At 42.8% G+C, this 11,946-nt stretch overlaps 3 non-coding genes across 3 annotated transcripts; 1 reads left to right on the top strand and 2 right to left on the bottom strand.

Moving 5' to 3' along the window:
* Positions 1 to 14: 14 nt before the first annotated feature.
* On the top strand, positions 15 to 96 carry TRNAL-AAG. Its single transcript has one exon. It is a non-coding gene; the product is annotated as a tRNA-Leu (tRNA).
* A 3,530-nt stretch (positions 97 to 3,626) lies between these two features.
* Positions 3,627 to 3,698, bottom strand: TRNAP-AGG. Its single transcript has one exon. It is a non-coding gene; the product is annotated as a tRNA-Pro (tRNA).
* Positions 3,699 to 4,021: 323 nt separating this feature from the next.
* Positions 4,022 to 4,094, bottom strand: TRNAT-UGU. Its single transcript has one exon. It is a non-coding gene; the product is annotated as a tRNA-Thr (tRNA).
* Positions 4,095 to 11,946: the final 7,852 nt, after the last annotated feature.

Raw genomic sequence — 11,946 nt, 5'->3', positions numbered from 1 at the left:
ATTGTTTGCCGGCTGGTAGCGTGGCCGAGCGGTCTAAGGCGCTGGATTAAGGCTCCAGTCTCTTCGGGGGCGTGGGTTCGAATCCCACCGCTGCCATGTGGGTTGCTTTTCTTTTTTTCCCCTTGGAAAAACCAGCCGTGTATTCCGATTACTGTACTGGCGCTACGACGTTAACACAGTCTCTTCACCCTTCTTTAGCACCCAATCTCGTATCTCCAGTTGGTAAAGAATGTAGCTGTGCGCTATTTTGGAATGTCTCGTATTTCTGAGTCTTTCATAATGTGCAGTACTTCATAAAGACAGTAAAATCCTCTCAAGATCATAAAGATGCTTTTGAATCCATGGTTTCCCAAAGGAAGGAAAGTGCTAGGACATTAATAACATTCATGTGTAGCCTTTGCTTTGCCTTTAAGTGGACAAGCGTATTTTGAGCTCTTTGCCTTTAAGTAGACGAGCGTAATTCGCACTGTTCTAGTTTTTGAGGAGTACAGAAAGATGAATAAAATAATGCCTACCCACAAGGGAAACTCACAGTCTAAACTGGAAAAATAAACCCTACAATTACAAAAAATGGTCTTGAAACACTGTAAAACATCATTGAGTAGAAAACAAATGTGGCATAAGGACAGGAGTGCAGTGACGAGGGAAGGATGGTGAAGGGACCGTGGGCTGGGCTGTTAGAATGCAACCGGTGGCAATTCTTACATTCCTGACTGTGGAATAGTGACTTGGGCAAGCTGCTTACCTTTTGTGTGCCTCTATTTCCTCATTTGTACAATGGAGATAATACACACTTCTATTATGAAAATTAGTAAATATATATAAGGTGCTTAGCGTCTAGTCTGCAGAGACAAGAAAGCTTAATTTAGGTTTCCATTTGTAACATAATTCCATAGCTATGGCTATTATCCGTAGGAAGATTCCAATCTGACTCTACAGAAACTGGAAATAAATTGCCATTTAATTGTGGCCTCTGGAGATCAGCAAGTGTGCCCAGGAGTGTGGTAATATTCATCCATCCATTCATCTATTCATTATTAATTGCCAACTATGTATAGTACACATTGCTAAGTGCTGAGTGTACAAAATCGAGCACAACAAAAGATTTGCCTTCCTGGAGCTTATATTCTTGTAGGGGAAACAGAAAGAAAGAAGGAAAGAACTGCATATAATAATATTAAGTAGTGATAAATGCTGTGAACAGCAATAAATTAGTGTAGGGTATAATGGCAATTGGAGGCTATTTTGGAAAGAGTGGTCAAGGAAGTTGTCTCTAAAGAGGTAACATTTGAGCACAGAAGGAGTGACAGAGAGAGAGGGATACAAATATTTGAGGAAGTGATGTTCTAGGCAAAGGAAACAGTAAATGAAAAGTCCGGAACAAGAAATAAGGCCCATGGATTTGAGGAACAGCGGGAGAGCCAGTATAGCTAGAAGAAAGTGAGTGAGAAGGAGGAGGAGGGGGTAAGCAGTTGCTATCAGAGGGACAGACACCACCGGAACACACAAGAGCTCGATCACAGATTCTGTTCTAAATGTGAGAAGTTATTGGCTGCTTTTAAGTGGAGGAGAGCATTGTTTGGCTTACATTTTAATAGGATAACTCTGGCCGTTCTCTAGAATAGGGAGTAGAGAAAAAGTAGGAAGATGAATTAGAAGACTATTATGGGATTTGTAAGAGTTGAAGGAGAATTTAAACTAGGGTGATAATGAATGTTTTGGGAAATAGATGAAGATAGAACAATGGATTGGATGTGATGTTGGAGAAACTGGATAAATGATGGATCTGTTTCCTGAGATACGGGTGGTGGTTGGAGAGCAACTGGAAGAGGAGTGGCAGGAAATCAAGGGTATCATTTGAGACAAGTTAATTCTGAGATGCCTATAATTCGTTCACATGCTGGGTCAAGCAGGTGACTATATCTACAAATCTAGGTCTAGGTTTATGAATAGGAGTCATCAGTATACGATGCTTTGTTAAGCCTCATGACTTGATAAGTATAGAGAGAGAAACAAAACAATGAGCAAGGGGAGAGCAAGATAACACTCAAATATTGAGAGGTCAGGAGAGGAGGTGCCATCAAAAGAGAGTGAAAAGTAGCCTCCTGAGATGAGAAATGAAGTAGGACGAAGACTGAAAAGTGACCTTTAGATCTGGAAACATCAAAGTCGTTGGTAAGCTTGACAAGAGCCATTTCAAGTGGAGTGGTGGAGAAAAAAGGCCTGATCATAATTGGTAGAGGACAGCATGAGGGCAGGAAGTTGAGATACATAATGCATAACTTTTAAGAACTTTTATTTTTATCTATGCAGAAGAAAGAGAATTAGGAAGAGTGGTTAAGAAGGCGTTTTTTTTAAGGATTGGTGATACTGCAGCTGTTTGGGGTTTGTATGCTAATTGGAATGATTGGCACACTGGGGGAAATAGCTGCTGTGTGTGTTCCTAGGGGCTTGGGGGTGGAGGTGCGGAGGTAATGTTGATTTCAGAAACCAAGTCCTTACCTAAAGGAGAGGAAATGGAAAATTCATCTGATGTGAAACTGAAGGAGCTGCCCTTAAATATGAAAAGTGAAAGATGGGCCTTGAAACAAGACAGAAGACAGAGACGATGAGTGTTGATGTGGGTAAGTTCGTCCATCTGCTTCCAGGAGGGGCTATAGTTCACTTCTAATGGAATCGTTTTATTCTGTAATAGTTATTCACACAATAAAGAAAGTTGCTAAGGGTTCACAAAACATGATTTTTAAAGTTAACATTTCAAAATTTGCCTGTGGAGATACACTTTCCCTCATCACTCGATTGCTCCACTGGAGTTCACAGAATTCATTGCCTGCCTCACAGTACAAAACAAACAAACAAGCAAACAAAAAGCAGAAAGGGTGGGGGAAAAGGAAAGAAAGGAAAAAGGAGAAGAAAAGGCAATATTATGTAATAACATATAAACCCCTTTTTATTTATTTATTTATTTTTTTTTGAGACGGAGTCTCGCTCTGTAGCCCAGGCTGGAGTGCAGTGGCACCATCTCGGCTCACTGCAAGCTCCGCCTCCCGGGTTCACGCCATTCTCCTGCCTCAGCCTCCCCGAGTAGCTGGGACTACAGGCGCCCGCCACCACGCCTGGCTTATTTTTTGTATTTTTAGTAGAGACGGGGTTTCACTGTCTTAGCCAGGATGGTCTCGATCTCCTGACCTTGTGATCCACCCGGCTCGGCCTCCCAAAGTGCTGGGATTACAGGAGTGAGCCACCGCGCCCAGCCATAAACCTTTTTTAAAAGATAACACATCATACTGTTACACATGATGACAATGTTAGTATGTGTCAGCTCCCAATTCATTCCCAGGAAAGAAAGCAGCTCCTTGTGTTTAGCAAGGGCTAAAGTTTCCGAGCAACTTTGCATACGCTATTTTATTTGACTTGACAGGATTGCTAGAGGTAGGCAAGGAGAAGAAGATGTGTTACAGTTTCTCAGAGAGAATAAAAAAGATAACCTGGGGCTTTCTCTGCTTTGCTGTTTCACATCCCTGGGGAGTCTTTGGCTGCAATTTTTCAAAGCACAGTACACAGGGAGAGCAAAGTGCAGTCGTGACGTTTTCAACACGACATTCCTTGTTGAGTTGAAAAAGCGAGGGCTCGTCCGGGATTTGAACCCGGGACCTCTCGCACCCTAAGCGAGAATCATACCCCTAGACCAACGAGCCACGATATAAAACCATTTAAATTATGCCCCAAGGCTTATTCAAATCATTAGGCATTTTTCTGATGAACTAGGTTCTTGGGTGCCTTCTATCGGCAGGAATACATACTTATTTGCACAGCAGAAGTAAACCACACGCCCCAAGTTATTGAGACTGGCAGCTTCCGTAGCAGGCGTGAATCCGCCTGGCCTAAATGACTGCCGAAGCGGCGCCGACTTGAAGTCATGCAGATGTGCCAAGCGACAGCCACTCTGCTGCCGCATTGTCTGACCCCGCTTACCTTCTGATGTGAAAATTCCTATGGGCAAGAGGGGAAAAAAACACACAGGCCCCAGCGAGAATTGAACTCGCGACCCCTGGTTTACAAGACCAGTGCTCTAACCCCTGAGCTATGGAGCCCTCGCGTGGATTTGATTTTTCTACCTTTCATCTTATAGATTGGTATTGTGCCGTTAGCATTCTAGCTATTCAATAGGATGTTAGCTTGAGTAAAATTCCAGGATATTCTCCTACAAAATGAGAACATTTTCGGGCTCTGTAACTCCCTTGAAAAGATTCTGCTTTGAGCACAGCAACTACCAGGCTGTCTTCCCGTTCCTCACCCTAATACTCTCTTGAGACGTTGCTTACTGTGCCTCTGTGGTGCATGGAAATGGTGTTGATGTAAGAATTTCAGATCTTTGGGTACAAGGGCGACCCCACACACACACCTCCCCGAAATATGAGGCGTCTACGGAGGGCGTCTGATGGACAAGGAAATTGTAGTGCACTCCTTCGGCTTAATATGGTGGTAAAATCCAGGGACGGAGGTGAGAAGAGATTTTCCACGATTTTTTCCTTTCTCAATCCAGATCCCCAAACCTCTAAACTTGCCTTTCTGGAGTTACTCCCTCACTCTCCAAGGTCCAGAGGTAGAAGCAAACAGGGAAAAGGGGTGTTGAGGAAGAAGAGTTTAATCCTTCCCTAAAGACATACACAGATTTATACACAGTTGGTATGAAAATAATACGACTTTTTAGAAAAGATTGTTTTTAATTTTTAGAAACCTTGTTTATATAAGCTGGTGAACAGAAACTAAGCAATTATTTAACTAAGAAAGATCTCGTACCCATTTCTTATAGCAAGTAAGCCGTAGATGAGAACATTGAAAAAAAGCACTGATTCGTAGTCCCAGCTACTCGGGAGGCTGAGGCAGGAGAATGGCGTAAACCCGGGAGGCAGAGCTTGCAGTGAGCTGAGATCCGGCCACTGTACTCCAGCCTGGGCGACAGAGCAAGACTCCGTCTCAAAAAAAAAAAAAAAAAGCACTGATTCATGAAAACCCAAGAAGTGACGCGACTCTACTTAGTAAGATTTAGACCCTCTGACCACAGGTCTGCTTTTTTACTTACAATTTTTTAGTGCTTTCATGTCCAAGATCGCAAAATTTGTAAGAAATCTGTAAGGTTATTATGATTCATTGTCTCCTTTAATTTTCATTATTTAAACGTAAAACACGATGCTGTTGACCTTACACATTTTCAAGGAAGAAAAGTGCTCTATTTAGATAGGCAAAGTAAGGCATTTGTGGCAGATATTCTTGGATTTGGGATGAGTCAGGAAGAGGCCTCACAATGTTGTCCCAAGGTGAGATGAATACGTATCTTCTGTAGCCTGACAAGGGCTGTTCCTTCTAAGACTCCTGGGTGTTTAACCCTCAGTCTCCTGCTCCCAAGAGAACTACAAGGCTTTGTTTTAACTGATTGAATTAAAAATTGAATCGCTGTACTCTATTTGCCTACATAAGACACTTCACTGGAGAAAACCTCTAACATGATCTCTTTGGGCCTAAAGACACACCTCATAGCTTAAGGAAATGGCAAGTTGCCTACCTTTTTTTTTTTTTTTTTTTTTTTAAACATCAGGGGGACACAAGTAGGCCTACCTTTTTTCTAGAGCAGAAAAGTCAAATTAAAATAAACTTTTGGTCATAGTTGATATGTGATTGTTGGCAGGTATAGACATAGAGTATGTAGTGCAGTGGTTAGAAAAAACCTAAATCGGTTATTTAACTCTGCCAGGTCTCAGTGTCCCTGTTTTGGAAATAGGTGTTTATTATTATAATCATTTTTAGTATTATCTTCATTATCATTATTTTCAGAGAGACTGGCCATAGGCAAAACTACTAAGCAGTGTAAACTGTCTCTCAAACGGCCTTCTTCCTCTTTGCTGTTTCTCCTCCTCTCTCTGCTTGTCTTTCTCTGATGGTATTCATGGCTCCTCACCTTCTCTGAGAATCTGTACCCTCATTCTCACCCTGTCACAATTGGGCAAGCTCACTTCTATTCCCTACACGAATTGATTTCTTATCTTCTAACCACAGACTGTTATACATTTAAGAATAATTTAAATATGGGAGGCCGAGGCGGTCGGATCACGAGGTCAGGAGATTGAGACCATCCTGACTAACACGGTGAAGCCCCATCTCTACTGAAAATACCAAAAATTAGTGCATGGTGGCACGCGCCTGTAGTCCCAGCTACCCAGGAGGCTGAGGCAGGAGAATTGCTTGAACCCGGGAGGCGGAGGTTGCAGTGAGCTGAGATCGCGCCACTGCACTCCAGCCTGGGCGACAGAGCCAGACTCAGTCTAAATAATAATAATAATAATTTTAAATATTCAAAGAAGTATTCCAAGGAGAGAAGCCAGGGCAACAATCATGGATCTGATGTTTCTGGTTTCTCCTAGACAGAGGCTGGCTTTGTGGAGAGGGTTCTTACTCCTCTATCAGTACAAATAAACCTTTGACCAATTGACCGTGTCCACACTGAGCCCACCTCCTACCATCAAAGGTTGTCCCAGGACCTTATGTTATATCCTCATTCTTCCAGCCCCTTACTCCACAATTCACTGGAGTTGGCCTGTTGGACTCTAGGAAACTCCAAGAGCCCCTTCTACTAGTTTATCAGACTTAGCAACAGCAAACCTGGTTGTGCTCCAGTGTGTTCTGGCCCATCCTGAGCACTTCCTCGGCTGAGCAACTTGACTCCTAGTTGTAATCTTAGCAATATTTTTAATTGCTTTTTTTGTTGTTTGTCTGTATTTCTTCCATTTCCCCTCAACTTTCCATTTGGAAAAAATTTAATCCTAATGTGGAAATAAACGAACACCAGTTAATGAGAACAAGCAAAGGATATTCAGAGCTTTCTATAGCAAAGGAGTTAGCAGCCTTCACTTGCGATTTTTTAAAAATATAATTTCCATATTATTTTTCTCTAGAGGATAGTTTTTCTTTAGTCCTTAAGCACTCACCATCTTATATGGGCTTTGGTAGGGGTCATGTGGCAGCATCCATATGTCTGAATCAGGGTGGGGGTGTTCGGTCCTTGCAAGCTTCACAGGATTAATTCCTGTCTACCTTGGTGTGAATGACACAACTGCCACAGTAACAGAATTTCACGAACAACTTGGGAAGCCTATAGGCGTCAAAGATACTAGCTTCAGAAATGTCCCTGACAGATGCAGTCTCTACTACGTTTTGAATGATGAACTTCTTGATAGTCTTGCCTTTGGGTAGGCATAGGGCATAGTTCATGCAGCGAATAGGCTGCAAGTGGCTGTGGCCCTTTTTGGCATGACCATTGTTATTTCTTCTCTTTGCCATCTTGGAAGTGAGGACCCAAAAAAGCGTCACTTGTGATTTGGCAGAGACTCAAAGGTAGGCAGAGGCGTAGGAAAACTTTATAGTGGACAAAGGGAAGCCTTCAAGAGTGCGCTGACTGGAGACTGTGGCATGAGGACGCGGCGGGCAGGCTAACTAGAAGCGGGGCATCCTATGTGATTGGTTAGGGATGCATATTTGGCTTTCTCTGGTTGATCCTAACTTGGAAACAGAAACAAATAACAGGAAAGGTGTTAATTATTCATAAATTCCTAGCCATTTGGGTCTGGTTTTTACAGAGGTTATTGTTTGGCTTCCTGGGCTGGTTGCTTAGAGATTGTGGTCTGACTTCCTAAAAGTCTGGCTTAAAGATAATGGACTGGCCAGGCGCTATAATCCCAGCACTTTGGGAGGCCAAAGTGGGCGGATCACCTGAGGGTCGGGAGTTCGAGGGTCGGGAATTCGAGACCAGCGTGACCAAAATGGAGAAACCCTGTCTCTACTAAAAATACAAAATTAGCCTGGCGTGGTGGTTCATGCCTGTAATCCCAGCTACTCAGGAGGCTGAGGCAAGAGAATCGCTTGAACCTGGGAGCCGGAGATAGCCGGTGATAGGCAGTGAGCCGAGATAGCGCCATTGCACTCCAGCCTGGGTAACAAGAGTGAAACTCTGTCTCAAAAAAAAAAAAAGAGAGAGATAATGGACTGGCTTCCTGTGCTGGTCACTGTGGGTTGACTTCCTGCACTGGTTGTTGTAGGTTACTACTGGTCAGAGGTCTATTTTTATATATGTTCTGGCCACTGTCTGTTTGTATAATAATACCCTAGGGAAAAGTTAAAAAAAAAAAAAACTACGATAAAACCTGTATACCCTCTAACTAGAACACCCATTATTCGTAACATTTGCATCCTTCTTACCTCCCTATCCCCCTGTTTACATATACTATCCAAGAGCAGAATATTAGTACCATATCACACCCAAGAAAATTTATAATTCCTTATATGCTAATAGACATACAGTCCATATTCAAATTTCCCCACTTACCCCCTCCCTATTAAAATGATTTAAATTCTAAACAATATTTCTCACTGCATTTAGTTGTAACTTCTCTTTGGTCTCCTTTAATCTAGAAAATTCCCCTCCTGGCCTGGCGCCGTGGCTCACACCTGTAATCCCAGCACTTTGGGAGGCCGAGGCAGGTGGATCACAAGGTCAGGAGATCGAGACCATCCTAACACAGTGAAACCCCGTCTCTACTAAAAATACAAAAAATTAGCCGGGCGTGGTGGTGGGCGCCTGTAGTCCTGTAGCAGGACAAGCCTCAGACAAAACTCCTCAGACACCGAGTTAAAGAAGGAAGGGGTTTGTTTATTCGGCCAAGGGCATCGGCAAGACTTCTGTCTCAAGAGCCGAGCTCCCCGAGTGGGCAATTCCTGTCCCTTTTAAGGGCTCACAACTCTAAGGGGGTGTGTGTGAGAGGGTCCTGATTGATTGAGCAAGCAGGGGGTAGGTGACTGGGGGCTGCATGCACTGGTAATTAGATCGGAACAAAACAAGATAGGGATTTTCATAGACATTTCTATGCAATGTCTGTAATCTATAGATAACAGAACCAATTAGGTCGGGGTCGATCTTTAACTACCAGGCCCAGGGTGCGGCGCCGGGCTGTCTGCCTGTGGATTTCATTACTGCCTTTTAGTTTTTACTTCTTCTTTCTTTGGAGGCAGAAATTGGGTATAAGACGATATGAGGGGTGGTCTCCTCCGTTAGTCCCAGCTACCCGGGAGACTGAGGCAGGAGAATGGCGTGAACCGGGGAGGCGGAGCTTTCAGTGAGCTGAGATCCAGCCACCACAGTCCAGCCTGGGTGACAGAGGGAGACTCCGTCTCAAAAAAAAAAAAAAAATTACACTCTTCTTAGACTTTCTTTTCTCATGGCAATTGTCTCTTAGGAAGTCTCACATACTGAATGTGATTATTTCGTCATATAAGATCTCAGTTTAATATTTACTTATTTCCTCATGATTAGAATCAGCTTAAATATTTTTATCAAGAACACTACTACTGGCCGGGCCTGGAGGCTCAAGCCTGTAATCCCAGCACTTTGGGAGGCCGAGATGGGCGGATCACAAGGTCAGGAGATCAAGACCATCCTGGCTAACACGGTGAAATCCCGTCTCTACTAAAAAATACAAAAATCTAGCCGGGCGAGGTGGCGGGCGCCTGTAGTCCCAGCTACTCGGGAGGCTGAGGCAGGAGAATGGCGTAAACCTGGGAGGCGGAGCTTGCAGTGAGCTGAGATCCGGCCACTGCACTCCAGCCTGGGCAACAGAGGGAGACTCCGCCTCAAAAAAAAAAAAGAACACTACTACTAATTTTCCAGGATAGATTGTCTAGGGTCTAGGTAGGACTGAATTTCTAGTAAACCAAGCAGGAAGAATGAAGTCTAATGAGTGATAACTTATTTACATGACAGTGCACTATTTCAAGGAGCTTCTGTTCAGAAAATTATGTCATCCTTTGGAGGAGACTTTGTAATTTTCAGCTTCATTGGCTATAGAATATTTTTTAAAGTCAGGAATTTATATCCCAGAAAAGTAGGCACAATTACCAGGAGTCCACCAATTATTCACTGTAACAACATCCAGGAACACCTATGGACAGGCATACTGGTTTCCAAGATACATAGATTGTTTATCTCAGACATCAAGGAACTTGACTTTGCAAAGCTTTAGTCACACACACACACACACACACACACACACACACACACACACAAGTACTTGCCTTGATTTGCACTTTCTCAAAGTTTTCTTCAGATTTCCACAGACATCCTTCTGGAAACTGAGGCTACACTCACTCTGGTGATTATCACTTACCACTGGTATTGCCATCTAAGTGTAGTGTGTGTGTCTCTGTGTGTTTGTTCATTCTTCTAGGTTTGTATTGTACATATTGTAAAAGGTGGAGAAGATACTTTCTTTTATTCAAATTCAAGTTCCCAATGAACAAGGATAATAATCTTGTTTGTCTTCTGCTCCTTCCTAAACCTGATCAAATAATAAACACAGATTTATTTGGTGGATGTGAAGTGGGCAAGATTCTATTTCCAAGTCCCAAAAGGCTTCCTGGCAGATGCACCCCACTGGCTTGCCTCAAATGTTTAAACCCATTGTAAACACTCCTGTGTGTTCACTGAGAAGCTGACCATGTTTTGAGAACTTGGCATACTATGGAATTAAAGTCAGGGACTAGGAAAAGCAGTAGAGGGAAATCAAAGAAGAAATTAAATTGTACATCAGACATGATCTTTTTAAACCCAAAGCACCAAGACTATTACAGTGTTTGTGGGGACTGAGTAGGTGAAGGAGGACAATGAGACCAGAGGCATGAAAGAAACAAAGAATAAAAAATGTCTCATATCCTTCCCCTTTCCATTCCCGTTGATCATACCATAGTTCAAAGATTGCATTTCTTTTCACCTGAAGCTTGCAGAGGTAATTGATTTCACTGGATTATTGCATGAAGTCCCTCTTGTCCCATCTCTCTGATGAAGTTCAGTGAAAAGTGGAAAGACAAATACAAACTAGAAATAAGGGGCTTAAATCTCTTTGCTGAATATAAGGATATTTCCCTTCCCTCTTTTTACTTTGAGCATTTACTTTAGAAAACTTTTTTTTTTTTTTTTGAGATAGAGTCTTTCTCTGTCGCCCAGGCTGGAGTGCAGTGGTGCGATCTCGGCTCACTGCAACCTCCGCCTCCTGGGTTCGAGTGATTCTCCTACCTCAGCCTCCTGAGTAGCTGGGATTACAGGTGTGTGCCACCACGCCCGGCTAATTTTTTTTGTATTTTTAGTAGAGACGGGTTTCACCATGTTGGTTAGGCTGGTCTCAAACTCCTGACCTTGTGATTTGCCTTCCTCAGCCTCCCAAAGTGCTGGGATTACATGCATGAGCCACTGCACCCGGCCTAGAAAACTTCTAAGTACACCACAGTACTTTGCTTTACTGTGATGGTGAATGTGATAACCATACGAAACCATATCAGAGCTAAGTATGTAAGTGGGGTTCGATAAATCCTGAAAGCATTGACTATCTGATGCAGTCATCAAAAATATTATTTAATTTAAATATAGTATTTAATTTTAAGCAAGATTTTATAGCACATAGAGGGGTCCACAGGCCAACAGGGGGATGGCTTTCTATTGGAGCTAGGAACAGAGCTTTACATTGCAATGTAGTGCATGTCTTCTGCTGCAGACTGATCCAGAAAGATTCTGGTGGGAACTTTCAGATGCTCTAAATGAGCATAGAACATTTGATATGCAAGTTAGTACATAGCGTATTTCTCAAAATTGAATGCATACTCTACCTTTTGGGGAGCTTGTTAAGATTCTGATTCAGTAGGCCTGAGATTCTGCATTTCTCATCTGCTACCAGAAGATGCTGATGCTGCTGGCCTCCAATCACACTTTGCATAGTAAGGCCTTAAATAAATCTCTTGCTCATCTATACATTTTCATCAACTGGACTATTAACAAGGTATGGATAGCAGGAAATTCAAGGTTAAACTCTCCGACAATATTAAAGAATGCTAGATCCTAGAATACCA

This window comes from Papio anubis, chromosome 7 (genome assembly GCF_008728515.1).
Source record: "Papio anubis isolate 15944 chromosome 7, Panubis1.0, whole genome shotgun sequence".
Taxonomy (NCBI): Eukaryota; Metazoa; Chordata; class Mammalia; order Primates; family Cercopithecidae; genus Papio; species Papio anubis.
This window is presented reverse-complemented; position numbering and strand designations above follow the sequence as displayed.